The sequence below is a fragment of the Typopeltis vanoorti genome, chromosome 25 (genome assembly GCF_054136105.1).
Source record: "Typopeltis vanoorti isolate ZY-2024b chromosome 25, IOZ_Tvanoo_1.0, whole genome shotgun sequence".
In the NCBI taxonomy this organism is placed as follows: domain Eukaryota; kingdom Metazoa; phylum Arthropoda; class Arachnida; order Uropygi; family Thelyphonidae; genus Typopeltis; species Typopeltis vanoorti.
In genome coordinates, this window is record NC_143573.1 from 40,421,711 (window position 1) to 40,437,333 (window position 15,623).

Below are 15,623 nucleotides of genomic sequence, written 5' to 3' on the forward strand. Positions count from 1 at the left end.
GATCTCTTAAGTGTAAGTTTATTTTAAAAGGCCTTGAATCCAATTAATTTTGTAGTTATGTAATTTTGTTTGAAGTGTATATGCAGTGATACCTCGGCTAACAAGTGACCCTGCTAACGAATTTTTCGGCTGACGAATATTTTTTTCGCTGTTTTTCGGACTCGGCTAACGAATGTTTTAGTGGATGCGCGCGCTAACATAAAGCAGCAAACATGAACAGTCGGGCCATTCCAGGAGCTTATCTTTTCCATCTGTATGTGTGTGACAAAGAAATGAGCTGACCAACCCGACTGGATTGTTTACGTTCAAGACAGCGAGAAGTGAGACGCCTCATACCAGTGTCAGTACGGTGCACGCTCTGTGTGGCTGTGAATGCGAGAGGTAAGTGTGATATCATTTATTCTTTACAAAGTGGCATCCCAACAAAGCTGAAATGAACAGAGTTTGTGCCTTGGTTGAAGACAAGTGTCTGAATCACTTTAAACATTCTGAAAAAACGAGAAGTTCAATCAACTTTGGACAGATTTTTGACTTCTCCTTTAGCAAAGAGACAGAGGCCAGCTACTGACGAAGAGGAGACTTACCTTGAATAAACTTTGAAAATTTGGAAGAATAGTAAAAACGTTGTGTACATATTTTCAGTTTAATGAAGTGTATATAATAGTGTAAAGATCGTCAGTTTTTCATTCTACTTTCCATTCTAATTGGGTAGCTGTTCATCTCAGCCTTTGGTGAGTTTTTGCCCTTTTATAGTGTGCTTTTTACTATTTTATAAAACTTATCTTTCAATAGTAGGCAGCATCCAGAACGAATTAAACGATTTTCTATAGAAACCTACGGGAAATCACGTTTCGGCTAACGAATGTGATTCCGGAACGAATTATGTTCGTTAGCCGAGGTATCTCTATATTGTTTTTTGTTTTATTAAATGTCTAATTTTTGTATTTGGTCTTGAGTCAGTGATTTTTTTGGATTCTGAAAGAAACAGTAAAAACATCATTGCACCAATCAGAGTGAACCCTTGTGCATATATAAATACATTTGGAAATAGATATAATTGTTATAGAGAAAATCTCATAAAACTGAGAATAGGTTGAATAAAATTAATAATATCCTATCTAAACAGGATAAATGTTGCAATTGAACAGAGATTTTCTCTTAACAGGGATTAAATAAAAAAAAATCATCTATCTAAACAAATGGTGCAGTCGACAGGATTGGTTGTAATTTAACTTTGTTTTAGACTCCAGAAAGTAAATCTTGACTCAAGTAAAATGACTATAGGAGATAGTAATTCTAGTTGTGAAGTTTCTTTAGTTAAAGATGAGGAATTTTTTAAGTTAGTTAATCCAACTGTAGTAATACCTTCTTTCTCAGGAGATAGTAGTGAAAACGTAGAAACAGTTTTTAGATATGCAGAAATAATTAGAGATTTAGGAAAATGGTCAGATTTTCATTTGTTAATTATACTTCATAATAAATTATTGGGAAAAGCCAAAACATTCTTATACACATCCCCTTTACTGAGAGACACTGACAATTATGCAACATTTAAAAGTTTTGCTAATATCAGAATTTTCAAGTATCGGATAATTAGGGCCTTTCAGAGTATAATCACAGACTTTGGAGCATTGCTCATGAATTTAATGTTTTATCTGAAGAGAGAATGGTTGCTGTTTAATCAGCATAGGCTTGGACTGAAAGATAATTTGAAAGAAACAGCATACAAGAAAAAGGTTAAAAATCTTGAACAGTGTTTTCAACTTGTTAGGGAAAAGGAAGAGAGACTTAGAGATATATTTCATTCCACAAATAATAAACAGGTAAACTCTTTTCAGTATAATGACTCATTCTCCTAGCATTGTGGCTACAGATAAAGTGAGAGAAGGAAAGTTTCAAAAATTAAAAGGTGCTGAGAAAAAGAAACAATCTAAAGAAATTTCTGTAAATCTAACAGAAAATGTTCCAGAATCTGAGTCCAAGGTACAATCACATGATTTGGGAAAATTAGAGGAAGTGAAAACATTTCTTAGTGAAGAAATAGAAAGACAACAGAGACCAGAGACAACAGGTAAAAGGACAGGAACTTCTGTTTAAGATGATATCTGATTTAACAATATTCAAGAATCCTACAGATAATCAATCTTTCTTTTGTAAATCTAATGGTATTGATAGGAATAAAACATCTCAAAGGAGATATGTTCCAAAATGCTTTAGATGCAATAAACCTGGTCATTTTGCTAAAGACTGTTTTTGTTAGGGAATAATCTTGTTTTCAACATAAATCTGAGAATAAAGGAAAATCTGGAAATAATTATTCCAAAATTATACTGGCAAGGACAGAAATGTCAAACTACTCATTAGACATGGGTAAAACTAAAGACAGCTCAAACCCTGAAGGAGAGTTTGATGTATCATTAGTTCCTTATGCTAATAGAGATAATCCTTTGACAGTTTTAAAAGGATTTATTGAATATGTGCATTGTGAAATCTTACTTGACACTGGTACACATATTTCACGCATTTCTTATAGTTTGTTTAATAAAATTAAAACTAATTCCAAATGATATTTTAAGTTATCCAATTAACCTGAAGGGTATATTTGAATCAGAAATTTCTGTTTTTCTCAACTAGGAGATTGATTAAGGGTCAAAGGTAGATTACTAGTAGGAATGCACAGAGAACACAGTAAGATTCTGAGCTGATATCTAGTCCTCACAACAAATTATAATATGCAAGAAATTATATTCTTCCTTTAATTCTTTACCTAAGTTTGAGTAAACAGAAGTCTGCACATGCAATACCTTCATGCCAAGGCTACTTGAATGTCATGGTAGAAGATGAATTCATATTAAATTGCCCTAGTATCCCATAAATCATGGAAACTTCCTATCAGTTATATTTGCCAAGAAATTTACTTTGTAATTTACTTTGCAACCAAGTTTAAAAACTTTATATGCACTTTAATGTGAGATATGTATATTGTTGTGTAGAGTGGTGGCTGGTGACAATAGAAACAGGTGGGGCCAGGGGCCAAAAACAACTTAATTTTTTTATATTTATATAGTGGGTTCTATTATTGATTTATAGTTATTATTTCTATTACAATAATGTTTAGTCAGAATCCACTGATGCATTGAGCTATTAATTTTTTAAAATTGTTAGAACGTAATATATACACGCTCAATGTATTAATAACACAAAAACTCAAAAGATTTGCAATTGCGGGCATAGCTCAATGGACTAGAGCAGTGAACCAGAAATCCAAAGATGCTGGTTCGACTCCAGCTGGCAGTCCTGCAAAATGTTTTCATTTTTCAAGTGTTAAAACAAAAAAGTTATTATTTCTATTATTTATTTTATAAATCAATGCTGAAACTTCTGAGAAATAACGAGAAAAGTTTTTCCAATAAATTATCGATTTTGTTCATAGTTAAAATGTGTTGTTTATGGACGTAATAAAAATTTAAACTTTAAAATAAATTATAACAAAAAACAACAACAATAATTAAACACACTAAAATCAATAAAACAGATCAACAACGAGAATAAATAATAAGACAATGAAAGAATTGCCCGCTATTTACGTACAAATGCAGTGACTGGGCCAGACTAAACTGGCCCCAAGATAAGCATTGCGCCTGGTAAACAAACACAATCGCTGGTGCACTTGCCTCATACATGCCTGTGTTCTACATGTATAAAATAGGGCCAGCCATGGCTGGCCCCAGAGACCATACTAAGTCGCATTATACAATATTGCCCACAAAATACTACAGTAATTTTTTTATTAAACAATAAAACGTGTTGGAAATAGATCAAAAAATAATAATTACAAGAAACATATTTTTTAAAACTACAATTATTGGGCTAGTTATACAAATATAGGTGGGGCCCGACCCCTATAGACGAACCGCCCCTGGTTGTGTATATATATATATATATATACATACATACATACATATATACTCTATGTATATACTCTTACCATAATGGTAAGAGTCACTACTCAGACCAGTTTTGACCCTTATGCAAACTTTCATTTTCCCATGCTAGGGTAAAGGATTTACTTTGTGATCAAGTGAAAAACTTGAGTATTTCCAATCCACATTGCAGGTATCCAGTTGGATATCTGCAATGGTGATGCCTCAGTTGGCATGACATTCTTTCATGTTGTGCTATCTTTTTGTTTTTGGTTTTAGCCAATACAAAATGACAGTTTTGTTGGCAAACACCCAAGCTGCATCTGTCCTCATTAATTCACAACTTTCAAGTTTGTTATTTTGCATCAGCAGAAACCAATAATCAAATGATTATTCAGGAAATCAGAAGAGCCATGAAAAGTCAACTGAAAGAAACTCAAACTTAGCATCATTGAGTTATTATTATTATTATTATTATTATTTTTATTATTATTACGGGTATCTCCATGGAGTCAGTAGACTCATCGCGGGAGACCCAAACTAGCAAAACAATATCTGTCATATCTCTTCTTGAATTCATTTACAGATGAAGAGCTCACAACAAAGTCAGGCAATGAATTCCACTCATTCACCACCCCCCAGGCAAAAAACCTTGTTCTGACACCTTTGTTAACCACACTCTTCTTTAATTTCCAGAGATGACCTCTTGTTCTTCCATCACTATCACACAGCTGAAACATTTCCCCTGCATCAATCCTATAAAAACCTTTTAGTAATTTGAATGTTTCTATCATATCCCCTCTTCTTCGCCTATCAACCAATCTCTGCAATCCACAAGCTCTCAATCTATCAACGTAGGGAGCATTTTTTATATCACTCACCAACTTGGTCACTCTTCTCTGAACCCTCTCCACAGCCTCCTCATCTCCAAGGAATCCAGGTGACCAGACCTGAGCACAGTAATCCAAATGTGGAAGTATCAATGCTTTATAAAGGGGAATAATAACCTCTTTATCTCTGGATGTCAGTGTGTTCCTCAACAACCAAGTAATCCTATGTGCAATCTTGGACACCTTAGCAATGTGTCCTCTGAACTTCATCTCCTTATCTACCAATACCCCTAAGTCCCTAGCCTCATCAATCTCTTGGAGTACCTTTCCATCTATGTAGTACACAGCTGGTAATCTTTTAATCCCAAAATGCAAGACTTTACACTTTTCCACATTGAACTGACATCCATTTTCTTTTGCCCATTTTACCAGCTTATTTAAATCCTCCTGCAAACTTTCAACATCAGCTTGATTTTTTATTGCACTACACAACTTTGCATCATCAGCAAACAACTGAATATCTCCCTTTAAGCCGTTTCCTATATCATTTATATACAAATTAAACAACATTGGCCCAAGCACAGAGCCCTGAGGCACACCACTGGTCACCTGCCTCATTCTGGACTCGGCTCCTCCATACACCACCTTATGGTATCTCTCCCTGAGCCATTCTCCTATCCATATCACCAATTTAATATCCATTCCCATCTGCTCCAATTTGCATAACAGTGTTCTATGGGGTATCCTGTCAAAAGCCTTAGCAAAATCCAGAAGTACCACTGTGTAGCCAGTTCCTTTGTCCAACTCTGATGTTATTCTATTATGGATAGTTAATAGATTGCTAAGGCAGGATCTACCTTTAACAAAACCATGTTGGCCTCTATAGAGTATCATATCCTGATCCACCCATTCTTGAATTTTGTCTTTAACCAACTTTTCCAATACTTTTACCACTACTCCTGAGATGGTGATTGGTCTGTAATTCAATACTGCAGTTTTAGAGCCACCCTTATGCAAAGGAACCACTTTGCCTAACTTCCACTCCCTAGGGACCATACCAGAGTTCAAACTTAAATTAAATATCCAGGTAAGAGGGGTTGACAATTCATTTGCACATTCACGCAACACCCGAGCTGATATTCCATCTAAGCCTACCGCAGTGTTTGCATTTAAGTTTCGCAATATATTTAATACCTCTGATTCTTTAGCTTCAATTCTCACATTGGGTACTGCTATAGGTATAGAGATATCCTCACTTGGGTGATAGACTTTTGAGAAGTGATCACTCAGTAACTCGACTATTACATCTGATTTTGTCACCTCAATACCATCAGCACCCACTAAGGTTATCCTTCCGAAGTCATTCTTCCTCTTACTTGCCACATAGCGGAAGAACTCTTTGGGATTACCCTTGATCTCTTTGGCTAAGGTCTTCTCATAATCTGATTTAGCTTTTCTTACTATGCTGGTAACCTTCCTAGCTTGAGCCTTGTACTGCTCATGGGTGTCCTGATCGCCCTTCTCCTTGTAAATTCTCCATAACATTTTCTTTTTTTGTAGTTCAAGCTTGATACTACTGCTCATCCATCTAATGCCTGCCTTGTTTGACCTCCTGACCATGGGGACACAATCTGATATTGCTTTCCTCAGATACCCGCTGATTTTATCCCAAGCACTGCTAACATCTTTCCCTTGCAATATGTTCTGCCATGGGATGGCTGCAAGCTCACTCCGAAGCTTGTTATAATTGCCTAACCTGTAGTTTCGTACATACCCCTTCTTAATAGAAAAATCCACAGATTTTGCAACCTCCCAAGTCAATACCACATGATCGCTTTCACCAACTGGAGGTAACGAGGTCACCTTACTTATGCATATAACCTCTGAACCAATAACCAGGTCCAACACTCTCACACCACGTGTCCCTTCAGTTACGTGCTGTTTCAAGTAATTATCTCGTAGCAGATGTATGAACTCCATTTCCTTTTTGCTACGTGATATTTCCTCCTTCCAATTGATATCACTATAATTAAAATCCCCCATAATAATCACTAAGCCTTCACTCATTGCACTAAGTTGCTGATGCATGAATTCAATATCTCCCCCTGTACTCCCTGGCCTATAGCAGCATCCAACTGTATATTTGGTTGCGTTGGTCACTATTTCGCACCAGACTGCCTCAAATGAACTCTCATTCACATGTCTATCATCATGATATACTACTTTCTTTGGCTGCAACACATCAGCTATCATCAACAGTACTCCTCCTCCTGTTCTATCTTCTCTATCCTCCCTGAAAATACTGTACCCATCACATTCAATTCCAGTGACCACATCTTCTGCTGACAGCCAAGTTTCACTAATGCCTACAACTTTTGGTGAGATTTCACTGACTAATGCCAAAAATTCTTCTCTCTTATTTCTAATGCTTCTAGCATTGGTATACAAAAATTGCAGATTCCCTCTAGATCTTGTACCGGCTTTAGAACTGATATATAAGTCACTAACTACCGTAGTCCTATGCCGATTTTTTTCCCCTCTCTTCTGCAATTTATTCTGCCTATAAGGATCAATAAATACACAATCAGTGCTAAAGTTTCTCTCTCTTACACTCAACCTTTTCAATATTAGTTTCCCTGCCCAATAACTTCAACCTGTTCAGAAAACAATAACTTCTTCAATCTCTTATGTCCTTCCATGTTAAGATGCAGTCCATCTCTAGCATACAACTGCCTTTTTCCTTCAAACACACTCCAAACATCAACAAACTCCAGACCTCTTTTTCTGCACATTCTTGCAATCATATCATTCATTATCATTGCTCGTCTACTTAACTCGTAATTGTCAAAACGAGGCAGCACACACACTATTCTCCCATTGACACTTTTCCTCTTCACAATATCTAATAATGTTCTTAAATCTTTTCCTACCCGATTTATACTACCTCTCAGGTCATTCGTACCCACCATAACTATCATCTTGTCTGTTTCATGCCCTCTCTTTATTGCTAAAGCCACTCTTTCTATTGTACCATCAGCCAAGCACTCCTCATGCATACCACTCTCCATACCCTTAATCATAGAATCACCATATATTTTACCACTATTAACTTCATTCAAGTTCACACTCATGGACTCATTCTCTACACTATTCAGCATGACTCTCCCAGCTTCATTACTCAACTCTCTATTACTTACCCCCCCACTCTCACTACATCTCATTTCTTCTTGGCCACTTGTGGTTTTATTATGTTGACTCCCAATCACTCCCATACTATTTATTACTGAATCATTCACCAAAGACTCACCCATATGTAATCCTGTTCTAGTTACTTCAGCTAAAGTAATCTCTATAGTCCTAATTTCTCTGTTTAACACATTAAACTCAGCTTTAACTTCCAGTATCTCCTTACCGATCACTTCCACTTCCTCATGAAGAAGATGAAGGTCATTTTTCATTTTCATAAACTCCCGCCGAAGTTCTTCCGCTACGGTCCCGATGTCAGCTTCCATTCCTAAACGCTCCAGCCTATCCCGACACTTCTCACATACGTCGACATTTTCTTTCTTTTCATTTTGCCAGACCGACCACAGATCCTTCACATTTTTCGGTGCATACATGTAGCAGTTTCTGCAACGCATCCATTGCGAAAAATCTAACGCTGAGCCAGCCTTTCGTGTAGTAGTAGAAGTCCTGCGCACCGCTGACGTACGTTTCTTGTTGGACGCCATCTTTACACGTTGATATAGTGAAACAAACGGCAGTGAAAACACAATATATACAACACAGTTCTAAACAATAATACCACTGAAGGACACTTGTTTCTAACCTATGCACAATTTTAGCACAATTTGTGACAAAAAGCCACACTATATTTAACTTTAAAAACACGTTTTCTAGACTAGCTTAACTCGACCGCCACATTTACCAAGGACACTAGCGCCACCCAAAAAAATCCCCTACCTCCATGTGAGACTGACTAATTCACCTTTATTCAAAAGAGACCAGATAAAGGTTCCTCACGTCACGGACGGGAATCGAACCCAGGTCTTTCCGACCAAAGGGTTTTTGTCTATACCGACTGAGCTACGGAGGCTCTGACAAGTTGAGTTGAAGATAGGTTTCAGCAATGTTGATATAAATTGTGTTACTAATCAGAGAAGGGATTGCATGCCATTCAGCACAAACATAAACTTCTTGAATGATGTGTAATTTCAAGAAGAGTGATGTGAACAGATTTCAGAATGGGGAGTCAGATAATGAGACTTATTTCTGCCTATTTCTAACAGACAATTCTTCTAAGGAAAAAAAGTCCAAGAATTTTTCAGGTCAATAAAGAAGGCAGTTGATATAACAAACAGGAAAGTGCATGAGGAGATCTAAACAAGAGAGAGTTGGAAATAAATCCAACTCTCTGAGGGACCTCCTTTGATGAGTCTTTGCTTCATTGGAGATTTAATGATGATGATCATGATAACTCTGTAGGGTTGGTGAGAATGCTGAATTCTTGATTGGAATAATCTCACATGGTACATACCATAAAAAAATAAAAAATGGAAGTAAAATTAAATGTGAGAATGACAGAGGAATTTCCCTGTTGAGTGTGCCAGTTATGATTTATATAAGTATACCATAGAAGCAACTATGAAAATTTGTTCAAGAGAAACTTATGGGTGAACACACTGTGTTCATGCTAAATAGAGGTTTTTTCTGGATTAGATTTTCATTTCAAGGACTATAACAAGGATTTGTTTCTTTTTTGTAAACCTGAAAAAAGATGAATGATAAGGTGACAAGAGAAAAGCTGTTCAAAACACTAGTTATAAGGTGTATCAGACATTTTACAGTACAGCATATTGTATATTCATTCACAAGTAATTAGACTATCTTCTCTCGAACATCAGGGTTTTGAATCTCACTGTGGGCATGGATGTTTGTTATTGGAAGATGAATTTCATCTCCCATCCTGCTTATTTAAGGTTGGAAGTAGCTTAAAAAAAATTCTGTTTGGTTTTTAGAGGAGAGTTTCCATATCATCTAAAAAAAATAAAATTAATAAATAAATAAAAAAATCGTTAGCCTACCTATGATACTTAAATACTTATAGGTTTACAACCTTCTGTGCATATGATTAACATTAAATTGCACATCCACAGTTTTTGTTTTGTTTTTTAATCTGATCACCTGTAAGTTATACACAATTTACTGTTACCTCTTACACAGTCTCCTGTCCAGTGCAGTCTAATTCTCCATTCAATTTCACTTTCATTACCCACTTGTCTCAGTTGCCTTTATTAAACTTAAATATATAACTGGTATATGTATTTTTCTTGTCCAGTGCTTGCCTTCTTGTTGACACCTCTCCTTTTCCTTGTGAGACACCTCTCCATGGTGTAGGGTACCTCCCAGTGAATGTACTAGCCATTTTCATTCTTCCTCTTTATCTTTGCTCAATTTTTCTTGAGTCTTTTACACTATCCTGTCTTTCAGACCATCACAAGGATCCAGTGCCATGATTTCCATGCAATGTCACTCATGGACATTTGCAATGGTGGATTCTGGTAGTCTTGCACTACTTGGATTTCTGCTTTGGCAAGATGGACGGTCTTAGATGGCCCAGCCAGGATCAATCAGCTATTGGGCTTGCCTTCAAGGTTCAACATTGTTGAACTAAGTCTCTTGCCTCATGGTCTTGAGTTGGATCCAAGCCTTGTTGTGGTGCTGGTATAGTGTCTGGGGTAGCCCTGGCATTCCTCTTCCAAGTGCATTTATTGCTTGCTAGTGTGCAAGTGTCCATGTGTGACTCTGTGGTGGGTAGAGAACTCTGCCGAACAAAAAATCCTTGAGCATGAATTTTTCATCCTCAAATTTTTCAGAGCCTTCACAAGGTCCCAACCAAGTACTAATACCGTAGATACATCACTTGATTACAGAAGTAAAAAACAAAAGATGTAACAATAAATGTACCGGTTTATAAATGTCCAGCTTAATGCTGCTCTGGTAATAGTAGTAGTTTGTATATCTGCGGGATTTCTTATTACAGTATGTTTCATTTATTTATCTGGGTTGTGAGTTAAATGAGATTGATCTTGATAATCTTACACTGTAACTGCCTCAGCCCATACTTCTTATGGGTGACTTTAATGGACACAACACTCTTTGGGGTAGTGCCAAAATAAATGGAGACAGCATTGTTTCATTGAGTGAATGCTCGACAATCGTGATCTCTCCCTTCTTAATAATAGAGTCAGTACCTTTTTCCATATGTCAACCTGCTCATATTCTGTAATAGATCCTACAGTCTACTCTTCTGTCATGCTCCTGCTACTCATTTGGGATGTGGAAGAGAGCATCTATAGAAGCAATCATTTTCCTGTTATTTGAACTATATCTTTGCAGGAACCATGCTCTCCTACATGGATGCCCACGTGGAAAATTTACCAGGCTTACTGGAATATTTCCCATTTTGTAAAATATAATGCTGAATCAGTCTTCCCATCCCACCATATCAAATCTAATACCTTTTAAAAGTGCTTGAGCCAAAGCATTATATGAGATGTCAGAGTCAAAAACAATCTTGATCCAATTTGCAATCAAATAACCAGATAAAATCAATCCAGGAAATTCAAGATAGATATAGAACATGCTGTTTGTCTACCACTTTAGAACATAATGGATGTGTTTTTATTGATCCCAAAGCCATTGGTGACATTTTCAGAGAATGTTTCTAGAATCTCAACGATAGCCTCTTATTCTCCTAAATTTTTAATATTGAAAGAGCAACAAGAGAAACAATGGCTAAACTTTTCTACAAGTGCACTAGAACTGTACAAGCAACCTTTTAATAAGGAGAAAAAAAGAGCTCTTCCTGCTCTGCTATTCCAGTGCTGATCATCACATCCATTATGAGATGATAAAACATCCTCCATCATCTTCCGTGGATCTTCTCTTACTATACAATAGTAAAAGAAGGAGATCCATGAGAGAATAGGAGACAGAGGAAGAGTTTTTAGGTTCTTGTCATAAGTCGGTTGTCATTGCCATCCCAAAACCTGGAAAGAATCCAACACAAGAACAGCAACTTATTGCTCTGGCTAGCTGTCTTTGGAAGATATTGAAAAAAAAAAAAAAATAGTAAATGCAAGGCGTCTCTGGTATTTAGAAAGCAACAAACTTCTTTCTAAGCTTTTGTAAACACAGATCAGCATTGGGCCATTTGGTCTGTTTAGAAACATCTTGAAACAACAACATCTGGTTTCAGCTTTCTTCAACACAGAAAAGCTTATGATACAGCCTGGATATATGTCATATTAAAAGAACTCTTTAATCTTGATTGGAGGGAACATCTTCCTGTTTTTTTTTATTAACAACTTTGTGTTCATTCAAGTCCGAGTGGGAAGCATGCTATCTCAAGAAGAAGATGTTCTTTAGGGCTCTGTCTTAAGTGTGACACTCTTTGCTATCAGAATTAATTCAATCACTGAACAGTTTGCTCTGACCATAAGTAATGCTCTTTATGTCTTCACAGTTTTTTATTATTACTAGCTGAACTCTCCTGCTTTGCTGAGGTGAACCAACTGTTCACTTCGGGGTATTTACTCAAGTATTTGGTGCTGGTGCTTTTAATCTCTCATACCTCTCCTTGAACCCATTAACAGACAAAGCACTCACAACTGACTCTGACAACCCATTCCATTCATTCATAAATCTCTAAGCAAAATATCTAGCCCTCACACTCCTACTAACCACACCTTTATTCAACTTCCAGGGGTGACCCCCCTTGTCCTGGCCCCTCCAGCCAAGTGTCAACACATTTCCCCTGCATCAATCCTATAAAACCTTGAAGCAATTTAAATGTTTCTATTATATCTCCTCTTTTTCTCCTGTCACTCAACTTCTGCAGTGTACACATACCCTCAATCTATCTTCGTATGGAACATTCCATAGACCACTCACCATCTTGATCACTTGCCTCTGAATCTTCTCCACTGCTTCCTCATCCCAAAGAAACCCACTAGACTGACTTGAGCACAGTAATCATGATGCGGACATATCAAAGCCTTATAAAGAGGAATAACAACTTCCTTATCTCTACTTGCTAATGTATTTTTCAAGGGTGAGGTCCTTTGAATTTCCTGTCACTCCTCAGGGGTGAACTTATACTGCCAATGTTACAAAGATAACTTCAGCAAGCAATTGTCTCTTCGTGGCCTCAAGTTTCCAAGAAAAAAAACTGTGTACACGTCTGCCAAAAATATACATAGCCTTCATTCAAATCCTGATGTCAGAATGCTACAAATTATGATTTCGCTAGCATCAGAGGCTAAGTTCTTGGGCCTAATCTTTGACAGAAAGCTTACATTGTTTACACACACACACACACACACACACACACACACACACGTTTGTCAACTTAGTAACAAAGGCAAAAAAAAGCTTTGAATTTTCTTTACTATCTATCCTCTATCACAGGGAAAGTCATAAATACACCTGAACCTCACTCAATGGAGAAATCAAGAACTGCATGTACTACATATTAATTAATAAAAGATGGAAAAGCTCCATTCAAAATGTAAAAATGCTCAAAATAGATATATGCATACAAACCATGAACTCCTTACAAATTTTCCAAATAATCCCCAAAGCAAAAATAATAGATATTAAGACACTTAAAAAACCAACATACAAACATTAATATGGAAAACTGATTACAGGGAAACTTGGAGCAATAAGAAACAAAGACATAAGTAATGAAGAATTTCACAGCATCAAGGATACTGGATTACTCCAAAACAAATAACAATGAATGTATGGCTGGAAACATTTTGTAATAGTGGAGAAAATGAGAGGGAGCAGAGATGATGTTTCTGTCTTCAACCAATAGGATGCTTGGAAAAGCCTGCTGGATGAGCTTGTATAACTCCTTGAGTTTATAAGGAGATAAATGAAAATCAAAAACTATAAAACCATATCTTTAATGAGCATGCTTACAAGATATTAGATGTCCTCTTTCGGTTATGGAGGTTACATTTGGACGTACACTTCTGTTGAATTCCAAGCCATTCTGGGATTAAAGGAAACAAAGCTCTAAATACTGCAGCCATATCAGCTTATGTCTCAAGCTTTTACTATCTCCTTGTTTCCTACACTGATTACAGGCAAATAAGACAAACTTTTATCCCAGTGACAGTCATGGAATAAGGAGACCAACAACAAGCTATATCAAATCAAACCTAAAATTGCATTGTGACTGTCTATTCTGCAAGACTATAAAGAGGAAGGTGTTCAAATCTGCCTATGATTAGAATACTGCTCACATGTTTGGGGTGGAATATCTAAAATCTCTCTAAAACCTCTCTTGCATATTTATTTCAGCCTTTATCTCACACAGAAACTGTGTTTGAGCTCTATGTCTATTCTACAGGTACTTCAATGGTCATTGCTCCACCGAACTGGCAACCATTAGTCTTCCACTTTTTTGTTGCACCTGTTAATACAAGAGCCACAGCTGCCCAGCATCCCTTTACTATGCAACGTAAACACACTGAACCTGCTTTTCTTCTTCATCTTTTATTCCATCTACCTCCGTCCTCTGGAACATCCTACTGCAAGAAATATATCTGAACAGCTGTGACCTGCAGCTCTTCAAAAAAAAAGTCAAACTTCTATCTGATTCCTCACCTGCACACTAGACATGTCAATGATGTGCTTATCATTATTATTACATTCTTCATAGAGTTGGCAGACTCACTACATATACTGAATCTTAAACTCCTTAACACTCCCTGCATTAACAGCATTTTCCCATAATGTTCCATTCATTGACAATTCTCCATGTAAAAAATCTACTCCTCATATCCCTTTTCACCATTCTCTAACTTAACTTCCAGGAAAGGCCTCTAGTTATTCCCTTCCCTATTTCTACTCTTGTTTATAATCCCCTTTGGATTAATCTGATAAAATTCCCACAATTACTTAAACATCTCTATCATATCACCTCTTTTCCTCTTAGCCATCAAGCTCTGCAATCCACATTTTAACCTCTCTCTCCAGAGTCCTCACATTGTCTTAGTCACTCATCTCTGGGTCCTCTCCAATGTTACCATATCACATTGAAAACCAGATGACCAAATCTGAGCACAGTATTCCAAGTGTGGTCTAACCAGTTCTTTATCCTTATCCTTACATGTTATTGTACTTCTTATTATAGTGGCACTATGATGTGTAGCCATTGCAGCACTTGCAATATTCCCTCTAAACTTCAGTCAACTGTCAACCATCACTCCCAAATCTTGAATCTCATCCACTTCTTGCAGTATAGCACTGTTAATATAATATATCTTAATATATATACCTTATAATATATTTCTGCATCCCAATATGCAACCACTTATGTTCATTAATATTAAAACTACAACCCCATTTTTTTTGTTTAAGTCAAAAGTCTGTTAAAATCTTCCTGAAGAATTTAACATCAGCAGTGCTACTTATAATTCTCCCAAACTTGGCACCATCAGCGAACAACTGAAGATCCCCTGTCAGTCCACAAGATATATCATTTACAAACAAGTTAAACAATAGGACCCAAGAACAGAACCCTGGGGCACACCACTGATTACCCTCCATTTTTGAGGCACTGTTCCATCATACACAAATTGATAGTATCATTTCAGAGAGTCAGTTACCAATTTATCTAATCAGTATGCTTATTATTCCCATCCTCTGCAGCTTGTAGAGGATGGGAATTGACAGATTACTACAACTTATCATGTGGTTAATCTATTGAATGCTTTTGCAAAGTCAAAGAATATTACTGTATATGATTCTCTCTTATTTAACATGCTTGTTACCTTATCATATAATGCAAATA

The 15,623-nt window shown here is 36.7% G+C and overlaps 1 protein-coding gene across 4 annotated transcripts in view; it reads left to right on the forward strand.

Annotated features, from left to right (window-relative positions):
* Positions 1-15,623, forward strand: part of LOC150092679 (mediator of RNA polymerase II transcription subunit 25-like) — a 616,627-nt gene that overhangs the window by 497,972 nt on the left and 103,032 nt on the right. The gene's annotated exons all lie outside the window — the stretch shown is intronic.